The following is a 13,426-nucleotide window of genomic DNA, read 5'->3' as shown; positions in this document are numbered from 1 at the left end:
AGAAATTGCATGCAACCTGTAGTGACAAATTCAGAGTACAATTTCTGTACCGCACAATGACCTGTTGATAAGGAAAAATAATATTTTAGAACAACACTTCTTGTAAGAACAATTCGCTTGCATAAACCATCATTGAATTTGCACCAAAACCCAAACACAGTTCAATCCAAATTCCAAAGCACGAGTGAAACCTGCATATGGTCCTTAGCCGGACGCGTCTCGGCTTCGTATGCATCTTCGTCTAGTGAGACGGCTAGGCACAAATGGTGTGGGAGAGGCGGCAGGTCAGGCGGGCGGCTACAAGAGAGATAGGTGCAGGGCCTAGCATGGCAGCGTGTCGACCATGCAGCGGCCGCGCCGTGGGGATGGAGCGCCACGAGGAAGGAAGGTGTGGCAAGAGATTGGCGTTGGGGAGGGCGGAGATGGCAGGTACACGTCGGGGAAGGAGCGCCGGGGACGTGGTGAACCCTTTTCTTGGGGAGGGGTTGAGGACGGCGTGGTGTGCGGAGAAGAGTTGTTAAGCGCTAATTAATTTGCAGCCCTAAACACGTTGTTGAAGTTGGATAGCCACAATCAACATCCTTCAACATGCTATCACTAGCTTCAAATACCACTCTTACAAAGTTTGCCACTTTATCTAGCTTTTTTGCCCCGAATTATGGGCGCTCTCGCACCTCTGAAAAATAGAGAGCACCCTTATAAGCATAAATTGCTTGGAAATTGCTTGGCCAGGGTCGCATTAGAAAATAGACTTGTTCCTTGGTTGTTGTAGAAATAAATGGGCTGAGCTGCAGTTATTTTATGGGAATTTTATATCTGCTACTCCCTCCGTCCCAAAATTCTTGTCTTAGATTTGCCTAGATACGGATGTATCAAGTGATACATCCGTATCTAGGCAAATCTAAGACAAGAATTTTGGGACGGAGGAAGTATTTTGTATTGCCAGAGTTCATGTGCACCTCCAACCTGCACCAACAAAATATGTCGGCCCCATCCAGTCAACTCCAGAGCTAATGGAACTGCATAAGATCAATATACCTGCATCAGGCTTGCCTACCAACAACTCTGGTCAAAGTTGAAACCAAGCTGAATCAGTATGCAAAAAAATTCAGTACAAGAAAATGTCGTGCCCTCGTCGACAGTATGAATGATACCTGAACACTATGTGCAGACATGGTGAGAGAGGTTGCCACATGGTAGACCAGAAAACAACTCGGACCTCCTCAGTCCATCAGTAAAAGAGCAAATCATGTAAGGCTCCATTGAGATGATTGAATCTCTACATGGAACTAAATAAATAAATGCAACGCCCACGTGCATTTCGAGATTCAGAGAAGTTGACATATATTCTCCAAAGTGGCATGTTGGGGAAAGTGTACTTCATCACTGATCTTCAAAGTCTTGTCCGCAAACAACTATTGAATAAATCTTTTGTTAGAACTGATGGTGCAAAGGGGAGCCCAAAAGGCAATTACACTGTGGATGACAAATTCAGTTGGCCAAATGAACGAAGAAAAGACATACAGCGACTGCGGGTCAGTAAAACTCTGTAAACTAGCCTAGCAGGAGAGAAAGGCTCTGGGTAAGTACAACATTAAAAAGAGATCTGGGAAATTTTCAATGTAAACTTTAACTGAATTAGATAAGATGAACGAAGATGCCACAGATTAATAGAAGCATCTACTATATACACATAGAAAATAGGAAAAATCTGAAACTAACAGTGAGAAATTGCATGCAACCTGTAGTGACAAATTCAGAGTACAATTTCTGTACCGCACAATGACCTGTTGATAAGGAAAAATAATAATTTAGAACAACACTTCTTGTAAGAACAATTCGCTTGCATAAACCATCATTGAATTTGCACCAAAATCCAAACACAGTTCAATCCAAATTCCAAAGCACGAGTGAAACCTGCATATGGTCCTTAGCCGGACGCGTCTCGACTTCGTATGCATCTTCGTCTAGTGAGACGGCTAGGCACAGATGGTGTGGGAGAGGCGGCAGGTCAGGCTGGCGACTACAAGAGAGATAGGTGCAGGGCCTAGCATGGCGGCGTGTCGACCATGCAGCGGCCGCGCCGTGGGGATGGAGCGCCGCGAGGAAGGAAGGTGTGGCGAGAGATTGGCGTTGGGGAGGGCGGAGATGGCAGGTACGCGTCGGGGAAGGAGCGCCGGGGACGTGGTGAACCCTTTTCTTGGGGAGGGGTTGAGGACGGCGTGGTGTGCGGAGAAGAGTTGTTAAGCGCTAATTAATTTGCAGCGCTAAAAACGGGAGGAAATTGGATAGATGCGGGACGTGGACCGGGCGTGGCGTTGTTTCATTCGCCCAGAGTATCGTCCGCCAACACAAATTGCTACGTGCAATTGTGGCCTCCCATCAGATGTATTTAGGCCATTAGATTTAATTAAATGGAATAATCAAACGGCATAAATCAGGCTGGGTACACATAACGGTGTGGTTATAGGAAAGAAAATGTTTGCTTGTTTAATAATACTAGTAAGTGTGCACGTGCAACGCACGTCTTGACAAATATTAGAACCCTATATGAGAATTCACGTGCATAGATTATGAGCTTACGGCGGTGAGAACCTAATTTGGGAATCAAATATATCAATATGCATTTTTAGCTTTGACTTACAATAATTGGTTCAATATGAAGTTAAAAACTGGAGTTTGAAATATGAATGGCCAAGAAATGTCATATATCGGATCGCTTAAAAAAACATCTGGATGTTAGAAAGACGTAAATGTATTTAAAAAATTCAATTAGATTTACGGGCACTTAAAGATAGAAAGTAGCTTTTCTAAAAGAAATAACTGAAATTTGCAAGAAGGTGAATAATATGATAGATGGTTCTCGATTTGTCTGAAGAAGAAAAATTGCTGAAGAAAACAGTAAAAGGATAGAACAGTACTCAGTACACCTACTGTACTTAGTTGACATACAAAGAAAAACACAAAGAAAGAGTCGTGAGTAAAGGAGCAACTGGAACATGCAAAGAATAGAGGAGTTACTGCAGGTGGGTGTACAGGTGTTCGGCATGGAGAAGGGGAAGAGAGGAAGAAGGATTCAGGGGCTGGCGGGACTCACCTGGGACACCGTTGCAGTCACAATCACCCGTCACGTCGCCTACTTGTTCTCCTCCCTATTTAGTTTGTGTGGGGAGGACTTACACTGTTTATCTTGCGATGCCGGTGTGAGTTGCGACAGTAACGGGTGGCCACGAACCGACGGAGCTTGGGGTCGTACGCGGAGACGCCATCGCCACGGTAGCGGACGAAGTGGAGAGCCAGCAGCGCTTTCTCTACCTTTGGGTCCGGTCGAGTAGCGGAGCCGCAGGCCTGCCTGATGCCGAACATGGCACGGATCTCATCGGGCGACTTCCCGTCCACCATGGCGGCGACGGTGTTGCACGCGTGGTCAAGTAGGCCCTCATTGCCGAGATCCTTGGAGGTCAAGGACCATGGCGTGGTCCAGGCCAGGCCGGCGGCGGCCCATCCCGGGTCGGCGTGGGTATGCCTGGAGCAGTGGAGGATCAGGGAGAGGGCAGCAGAGTCGACACGAAGGTGGACGCGGGGGTAGCGCTAGCCGCTGCTCCTGCTTCCGCCGTCCGGGGCATAGGTGTCGTACTCATACCTGATGATGATGTGCTCTAATTGGACGCCGCACTGGCTTGCCTCCGCCTCGGGCACCACCAGGTCCACGGTCCAGCCATTGCAGCACCACCATCTTCTTCCCAACTTCTTCCAATTCCTCTTCTTCGGTTGTGTCGACGACGATGGCGACTCCGCCGGGATCGCCCGCCATCTCCTCCTCCGCTCTCATCTTTTCCGGTGATTTATTCTTGCTTTTCTCCTTGGTTATGTTCGCGTGGGATCGCTAGAAGTTCCCCATGGCTCCTCAACCTCTCTGCTGATCCGATGAAGCGCGCGGCGCGGGTTACTGATCCATCCATGATAGTTTGTTGTAGCCATCCCTCTTTCCACCATCCCTTTTCCTTCCTCGTTCTGGTCGCCTCTCCACACCTCATCACCTGAGCACCTCCCGCGGTGGCGAGTTCGGAAGGAGACGGTGCTGTCGTGCGGCGAGGGAGCCCTCGTTGTCTTGGAAGGGGGCGTCTCACGCGGTGATGAGAGGGAATCATTGTGATTGAGGGTGAAGGGATCCGTTTGCGATCAGTTTCCTGTTTCTACGTGCCTTCCGTGATTGTAGGGGCTGCGGGCGTGGAGTTTCACATTCCTCCGTGGTGGAGTACGATCAGTCGTTGTAAATTGTAAAGTGCACACCACGAAACAGATTAGGTTAAGGCTAACCGTTAGATTAAGTTTACTGGGTCTAATCGTGCGGTGGTAATGAATCCGTGTACGTTTGTGGGGTGTACGTAAGAAAGTTCTTGTTTGATTGTTTATTAGTAGTAGAGAAGTATATACTAGCGTGTGGCACATATACCATGCACAGTAGTCGCCATGCGCTGAAAATCCGTTTCCCTACTGAAAGTACTTCTTGTAATAGTGTGATGAAGTAAATTAATTATAAAATCAGAATCTTCAGTAAATTTACGGTGAAAGGAACCAATGCACTTTCCGTCGCGGTATCCCAAGTGTGAGAGAAATCCTCAGGCGGATCCGAGACGGCATCGAGCTTTGGAGGATCACCGGAACATCATGCATTGCAAGCCCTTTTGGGGAACCACCATGAGAGAGTAGGATTTTCCCCTTTCGTGCCTTAGGGTTTGCGGCCGCCTGTGGCCAACCCTGCACTTGTGATCTTAGGATCTTCGCCCCACAACTATTTTACCACTGCTTCCTGCTAAATCAATGAAAAGCCAGCGATTGCTGGATCTTTCAAAAAAAACAGTAATTTCAGTACTGTAGGAGTGCATTCACTCTTTTTTTCTCCAAGTGAGTAGCATGTCTTTTCCCCGTTGACCATGTGAAATTCTAGAAATAAAATTAGTGCATATCTAATGGTAGTAGATGTGCTTAGCTCAAACTTTAGAGCATCTCCAACTGCGCCCCCAACAGGTCCTCCCAGGCGGTTTTTCCGCGCCGGCGTTCAAAAATCGGCCCAGTCGCGCCCCCAAGAGCCTGTTTTTCGCCGGTTTGGGCTGAAACTGGCGCTAGCGGACCCAGGCCGAACCAGGCGTGCTGGGGGCGCCCGTAGGCGCCGGGGCGAGCGTTTTTGGCGCGAAAGAGGATGGGTCCGCCGAGTCAGTGAGACGCTGCTTCGTCGCCCTCATCGCCTCGGTTCCCGCAGGAATCAATGCGAAGGCCGCCGTGCCGGTCAGCCTTCATTGATGCCTCACGGACGGTGCAGTGAACGCGCCGCGACGCGCGTCCCGCCACGCGTTGCCCAGCATGCAGCCCGTCGCCGCCCAGCTGCGGCTATAAAAGGCAACCTCCCCGCCGGTGGACGCCGCCGCTCTCATTTTCCCCCTCTCCGGCGTAGAAAGCAACACTCTCCCCTTCTTCCCGCCGACGAAAAGATGGCCGAGAGGTACCCAGGCGACGGCGCGGCGGCGAACGGCTTCGGCCGCCGCCACCTCCAAGAGCCGGAGGCGCGCCTGCTCTACTAGGCCGAGTACCCGGCGCCCTCGGACATGCGGGTGTCGGGGACGTGGAGGCTGAGCGCCGGCGGCATCCCGGTGCCACCGGTGCCCGAAGGGGCAGCGCGACGGGCCGAGATCGCCCGCATCCGCTCATCCCTGACGGAGGAGTAGCGGAACGAGCCGCGCTACGCCACCGACTGCCACACCCTCTGGACCATTGTCACATCCCTAGTTCTGACAATGCCTAGTGCATGCATTAGAGTGTTACATCATGTTTAAATTTCATTTAAACCTGAGATGGGGATTGACTAAGCCCTAACACCAAATGAATTCAACTAGGGTCAGAATAAAACCTTTTTCATTGAACTCAAAATGTCCTCTAAAAATGTTCAAGATTTCTGGTTTGAGGTGGAAGCATCTACCAAAAATGGTTTATATTTTTGCAGGGCATATTTGGTCACTAAATTAAACCATATTGTATTTGACTTTGGGCATTTAAATACTATAAATAATTTAAATGCTCAAATAAATGTTGGAAAATTGTTAGGGGTCACTGAAATAATTCAGAAAACACCCATAACTGTTTCCAGGATTTTATAAAATGATTTGATATTTTAAATCAAATCAAAAACAAATTGCAGAAAATAGAAAAGATAAAACAGAACAGAATTATAAAAGAGAGAGAGAAAGACCCGTACCTGGGCCACTTACCTGTAGCCGGCCCAGCTCCCCCACCTGGCGGCCCAGCCCACCTCCTCCCCCTTGTCATCTTCCTCCCCTCGCACCGAAGCAGCTCGGTGGCGAGCGCCGATGCCGCCTCGGCCACCTCCTGCTTCCACCGAGGCGTTCCCGAGCCTCCTCCTCACGCCACGCACTTCCCCTCGCCCCCTGCACCTCCCCTCTCTTCCCCTGGACCCCGTTTCCTCCTCTGCTTTCCTCCCTGCACGCGCCCGAGCGGAGCTCGTCGTCGCCGACGCCGTTCGCCGTAGCCACCGTGCTCCTCACTGCCACCCGAAGTACCAGGAGATCCGCCTCGACCACCTCTTCCTCCTCGCCGAGAAGCGCACCGCGGGAGCCCCTGCAACGTCGCCACCCTCGTCTTCTTCAACCTCGGGACCGCCGGCCATCTTCGTCAAATTCATCGGCTCCGGTGCCTCCCCGAGCTCCCCGAGGCCACCGTCGCAACCCCTGTGAGCTACTCTTCCATTCCCCCTCCTCCTCGCGCTCGTTCCCGTACCCTAGCCGCCTTTTCACCGGAGCCGATTGCTCCTCGCCGCCGGCCATGGCGTGGCCGTGGCCACAGCCACCGCAGCTCGCTCCTGAGCTCACCCGCGTGCTCACCGCAACCTCAGGAACCCAAAGCACTTAACCATTCGTCCTCCCGTGCACTGCAGCGCCGATCCCGCGAAACCCCGAGCTCCGGCCGCCGCCTCGGGCTCCATTCCGGCGAACCCCGGCCACCCCCGCACCTCCCGTTGGTCCCCCTAGATGCGCACGGGCGCGGGCTACCTCCTGGTGCCCTTGGCGCGTCGATCCGATGCCCCTAGCGCAAGTCCGGCGTTCCCCCGCCGTGCGGAATGGTCGCCGCCGGTGAAACTCCGGCGACTGCCGATGTGGCACGCCTAATTAGCACTAATGACCACACTAAACACCCCCACAGCCACTGACAGTGGGCCCCACCCCTGGTCAAACCCCAGTCAGCGCTGGGTTTGACCGGGATTAGCTCCTGTGTCACTGACGTGTGGACCCCACACGTCAGGTTTGACCTGGACGGCGCCCGTTGACCTGCTGACGTCATGCCAACGTCATGCTGACGCAATATTCATTTTCTGGAATTTAGTTTATTTTATTATATTCAGAAAATTCCAGAAAATACCACAAACTTCAAAAAATTCATAGAAATTCAACCGTAACTCCAAATTAAATAAATTATATATGAAAAATTATCAGAAAAATTCAAGGAATCCATCTGTACCATTTTCATGCATGTTAGAACAACTTATAGCTACTGTTTAGCACAAATCAATTAAAGGGCATTTAAATAATCACATATGGAGTTTGAATTTGAATCTTGGATTCAAACCAACTTCATTTAATCTGGTTTTAGTTGCATTAGCTCAAAACACATTCATTTTGCCATGTCATGATCATGCATCATATTGTGCATTGCATTGATTGTGTTCCCTTCTGTGTTGCCGGTATTTGTCCCCTCTCGATAGACGTGATACCGATGATGTGATCGTTGACACTGATGAAGACTCAATGTTATCTTCAGAAGTGCCAGACAAGCAAAACCCCCTTGTTCATTCCGATAAAATCCCACTCTCTCGCTCCTGCTCTTTTTTTTTACTGCATTAGGACAACAACGACATATTTGTTACTTGCTGCGGTAGCTGAACCCCTTTATCCTTTGCATGACCTGTCATTGCCACAGTAAATAGATGAAACCCACTAGCATGAGTAGGAGTTGTTTGAGCCCTGTTGTGCCTACTCATTCATGCTTGTTTGTCATGCCTGCTACTGCTTAGAGTTGAGTCAGGTCTGATTCATCGGGGATGAATCAGAGGCGTGTGAACATGTCCTACTGTGTGTGAGCTAAGTGTGTGAACACGATTTGGTAAAGGTAGCGGTGAGAGGCCATGTAGGAGTACATGGTGGGTTGTCTCATTGCAGCCGTCCTCAGGAACTGAGTTCTGTGTTTGTGATCCATGATCAGTTACTACCACACATTGGGCTCCGGGCGCTCCAAGCCCTCTCGACTTATTAATCAACTTGATCTCTGTCCAGGAGTTGCAACTAGTTTCTGGTGTTTGTAGGCAGTGTTAGTAGTCTACCAAGTGGCACCCGGTACAGGTGGGCTTGGGACAGACTAGGCACAGTGGCCCGGTGTACCAAGTGGCACCCGGTTGGTGGGCTTGGGAACCCTGCACACATCATTTGGGGTCGTAAGCGACACCCCGGCCGGATCTCCTTGCGGATGGAACCCGAATAGGCGATAAACCTGGACTAGAGACTTGTTCGGTTAGTCAGGTCGTGGCCGACTCCCTCGCCCGGCTTCCGCTTGAAGGTTGCCGAGGTACATGACGTGTACAGGGCGGTAAGTGGCGAGAGCGTGTGTGAAGAAGTACACCCCTGCAGGGTTAACATCATCTATTCGAATAGCCGGATTCCTCGGATATGGAAACGTGGACCCCTTATATCAGTTCATAGACAAGTGAAAGTGGATACTCTAAAATACGCAAGATAAGCGTGAGTGCTATGGATGGCGTTCTCGTAGGGAGACGGGAGCGGATCCATAGTGGTGTATTGGTTGGTGAATATGTGGACTCGTGTGCGCCACCTCAAAAGAGTTACTTGCAGTCGTAGTTCAGGATAGCCACCGAGTCAAAGCTGGCTTGCTGCAGTTAAACTCCACCACCCCCTTGTTGATAATGATGCATATGTAGATAGATCTGATGTAAGTCTTGCTGGGTACATTTGTACTCACGTTTGCCTATTTTATGTTTTTGCAGAGAGACTTCAGTCTCACTAGTAGTTCCGCTTGGACTTCGACGTTTAGCTTGATACCTCAGCTACGATCTTGTGCCCTCGGCAGGATCTGATAGATAGTCAGGCTTCTCAGCCTTTTTCATTTATAGATGTCTGTACTCAGACATGATAGCTTCCGCTTGTGCTTTGACTTGTATGCTCTGATTGTTGGGTCATGAGACCCATGTTTGTAATGTCTCGCTCCTCGGAGCCTATTGAATAAACTACTGAGTCGTAGAGTCATTTTGTGATGCCGTGTTGTATTGCACATATCGAGCATATTGTGTGTATGTTATTGAAATGCTTGGTATGTGTGGGATCTGACTATCTAGTTGTTTATCTTTAGTAGCCTCTCTTACCGGGAAATGTCTCCTAGTGTTTCCACCGAGCCATGGTAGCTTGCTACTGCTCCGGAACACTTAGGCTGGCCGGCATGTGTCCTTCTTCGTTCCTGTGTCTGTCCCTTCGGGGAAATGTCACGCGATGAATACCGGAGTCCTGTTAGCCCGCTACAGCCCGGTTCACCGGAGTCCTGCTAGCCCAGTGCTACAGCCTGGATTCACTCGCTGATGACTGACACGTTCGATGCTGGGTCATGGATGCCTGTCCCTGTAAGTCTGTGCCACTTTAGGTTTACGACTAGCCATGTCAGCCCGGGCTCCTTATCATATAGATGCTAGCGACACTGTCATATACGTGTGCCAAAAGGCGCAAACGGTCCCGGGTAAAGGTAAAGCGACACCCGTGGGAATACCGTGCGTGAGGCCGCAAAGTGATATGAAGGGTTACATGCTAGATCTATGTGGCATTGAGTCGGGGTCCTGACAGCGTTGGTATCAGAGCTTGACTGCCTGTAGGATTACCAAGCCAAACTGGTCGAAGTTGAGTCTAGAAATTCTTAGTTATATGTAGGGGAATTGATTGTGGGATGGAACGTAAGGCTCCTTTTACTCCTTATACCTCATGCCCTTCTGATCTATATCATCTTATCTTTCCTACGGGGATAAGGAACTAGGTCTTCTCATCTATCTATCAGGATCACGTGTTACTAATCCGTAGACTTATAAGATTGTTGGATTTAAGTCTCAGTTCAGTTCCTACTATTTCCGTATGTTAACTGTTGATCTCGAAACCTTGATATTGTGCTTCTAAGTGGTTATGTCACCATTTTGTGAATGTCTCAAATCTTTTCTGAGCATTTACAGCCGTTATGCTGTCCGAGTCATCCCAGGTTTCTAAATAGTTTGAAGCAATTTGCAAAATCCTTTCCCTCTGGTTTCGATGTTCCTTTATGCCAGCTCAATCACACTAATTGTTGAGTTGAGATAATTTATTGCCCTGACATATATGTTGGAGCTATTATTATGACCCTAGGTGCCTTAGGGGATCACCTAGTAATTTAGCCATGATTGGTGTCCCAGTGTGATGATTCTGGCCTTTATCCTCGAAAGCATTCCGTGATGCTACTTAGTAATAGGTATTCTGTTCCTGGGTTCTTGAACCCGAGATTCACTCTACTTACTTCATGTTGATAGTGTTTGCTAGTTCCTTCAGGATATTAGTAACCTTTACGATAGTCCTTGAAGTCCGTGGTATCTTCTTCTTCCAAATACCATGAACTACTTATGGCAGAAGTTCCTCGTTGAACTGAAATATCACAACAGGATTATTCTTGAGGAGTTCTCCATTCATAAATCGTGACTCTGCCAGTTCTACCTTTCTGCATGGGTTATCCGGAAGAATTATGTTGAACTCGGTTCGACATACTAATTTATGCATCCACAACTCAGAAAGTTATATGTTCCTTTGAGTTGTCCCTCTTTAGTTGTCTACTGACCTTCGTCTATCAATTGATAGTCAAGAGTATGCGCGCGTTCGTTTGTCGATGCCTATTACTCTTGTGGCCCGTCAAGCCATTCCGTCCTGAATGACTAGGAGAAACAAACTTCAGTACCTCATCCATATTTAGGATTGGGTCAAAGTAGTTGTGTTCCGCAGATCAAGTTACAATCCAGCTTCTGGTCTGCTCTACCCTGAAGTATTACCTTCTTTATGACAGGAATTTCATGAGAATTGCACCACCTTTTGTGAATTCTTGACATAGTGATACTTCTTGCCATCCTTTTTCATTCCTCGGTTCCGTGTTGATGCAACCGGAATACCGACAAATGAATTGTGATGTGTGAAATCAATACTCCTAGCAACCTCGTTGCTTGGTAGTTAAAGGATAATAATTTTATTCTTAGTATGTTGGTTATTGAATCACCATTCTAAGGTTGATCGTGCTACCTAGTCCTTATTTCCTGGTGCACTCTTTGATTGATGAGTTAGGATTTGTCAAGTCCTCGCTCATTTGATCATATCATCTTGCCCTGAAAAGCAAGATTGTTCTCGAGCTTAGTAACATATCGGTGGTTCGTGATTTTCCGAAGATCTTCTCGGAAGTACTACCAGGTCGTCATCTGACCGTTATGTTGAGCCCGTGATCAAGTTGGTTTCTTATGAACCACCTTCTTTCCAAGAATCGGTGTTAGATATCCCTGAGCTAGTTGGTTAAGCTGAACAACAACTTGGAGAGTTGGAAGATAAAAACTTGTCTGACTTAGTTCGTTCCAAAGGGATATTCTTGTGTAGTGTGTGTTGAAGAAAGATGGTATCTTCATCGATTGGTCCCTGTGATCAGTTGCTGGACCTATTGTCTTATCAATCCCTTGATTTGAGTGTGGGCTATCGTCAAATCAAATTAGTACCAACGATGCTCGTAATGTTGTCCTACTCGTGGTTGATCCCTCGAACATACACCATTACATCTTTGGTCTGACCAATGCTATCACCGTGTTCACATGATGGTGGAAGTCCAGTGATATGGAAATTCCGATGAGTTGCTGTTGAGCCCATCAGTAGCATTTTGTCTCCCCCCATGAATCATGTTGAACATCAACCTAGTGTTGGAAACTTGTGTAAGCATTTCTTCGTGTTTCGTTCATGAAGCATATGTTTGAATGAAAGTAGTGACTTTCCCTAATTCATGTGCATATGATGCAAGTTGCCGCCATGAATTTGAGGAAGATTGTTTTGTTTCCTTGGAATCATCCCAAGTCAGTCATGCATACGTGCGAAGTATTCTGTGGTCTGGAGACTTGCAACCTTCATTCCATATGTGTCCCGAGCACACCAAGCCACTGATTGATTTGTTCAAGGGGAAGAAGTTCCTTCATAAGAGCTAATCATATGACTTATGCAAGGACTTCGTTATCCACGGTGATGGTTCCCAACCAGAACTCGGTAGTGTTTTATTGTAAGACTACCACGTGGTCATGCTTGTCCGGGACAACGTGTTCACATGTTTGTAGCAGAACCAGCTCATGTTTTGGAGCTTACTATCGTAGTTCATTTCCCGAAAATCTCGCAACGTCATCTCGTCGATTTGTGTTGCAAACTTTCATTTTTCTTTCTAGACTTGATGAGTCTGGGATATCCTGACACCAACCAGATCTGAATCTCAGGCAGATATGATGGTTGGAACATTCTCCAAGAACTATAATATTGGTCCCTCGATAACCGGTAAAGTGGATGTCGTGGCCAACACATCCAGCCGGAAGACCTGTTATTATAATATCTTGATTGAGGAAGTTGGCCACTTCCCCATAGGGATTTCGTAGGATTTACTCCCTAGTTGCCCCTATGGATTTTGAGATCCCGAAGTCCGACCTTTTACTTGATGTCCTAGATACCAGACCATTTCTATGAATGGGTTACACTAGCACATCAAGGAGAACATTAGAAGCGGAGTGCTAAATGTTTCTCGGTCGATCATCCAGATTTTGTTTCCTTGGCCTCGCTAAGATGAAATCTGAGAAGGTGTTATCTTTCTTTGCATCTACATCCTCCATCATCATTCATCATGGTAGCAAGTTGTGTTGCCGGACCCTTGACACGGATGTTGGTAAAACCTTGATGAATATGGAAATGCTCAAGTTCTTGAGAGCACGCACAAGCGTTACGTGTTATCATCGGCACTAACTGGGATTCCTCTCAGTTTCCTCGGCAATGCTATAACCCTTTCAAACAGTGAATCCACTCTCTATTGTTGGGTTCTTCCCCAGTTACCAGAATCATTCCCAGCATTTGCATTTTGTTCCTAGCTTGCACCGCCAATGTGCCATTCTACCATGGGTCTCTTCCATTTCCGGTGATAAGCAAATTCATCCATTACGTTGTCTTCAACAAGGTAATCCACATCATCCAAGTCCGAGTATGCCATTCTACCGACCCCCGCCAATCGATTGCCGTGATTTGCCTTAGGCTGATATAGAGAGTCTCAATGATCTCTATATCAAAGG

The 13,426-nt window shown here is 48.0% G+C and overlaps 1 long non-coding RNA gene across 1 annotated transcript; it reads right to left on the bottom strand.

The window, feature by feature from the left end:
* Positions 1 to 458: 458 nt before the first annotated feature.
* On the bottom strand, positions 459 to 2,059 carry LOC119281499. The gene is made up of 3 exons (XR_005138440.1): positions 1,918 to 2,059; positions 1,155 to 1,787; positions 459 to 1,019 (listed from the first exon to the last, which is right to left on the bottom strand). It is a non-coding gene; the product is annotated as an uncharacterized LOC119281499 (long non-coding RNA).
* Between the last annotated feature and the right edge of the window lie 11,367 nt (positions 2,060 to 13,426).

Source organism: Triticum dicoccoides, chromosome 3B (assembly GCF_002162155.2).
Source record: "Triticum dicoccoides isolate Atlit2015 ecotype Zavitan chromosome 3B, WEW_v2.0, whole genome shotgun sequence".
In the NCBI taxonomy this organism is placed as follows: domain Eukaryota; kingdom Viridiplantae; phylum Streptophyta; class Magnoliopsida; order Poales; family Poaceae; genus Triticum; species Triticum dicoccoides.
The sequence above is the reverse complement of the archived record's forward strand: the minus strand, read 5'-3'. Positions and strand labels throughout refer to the sequence as shown.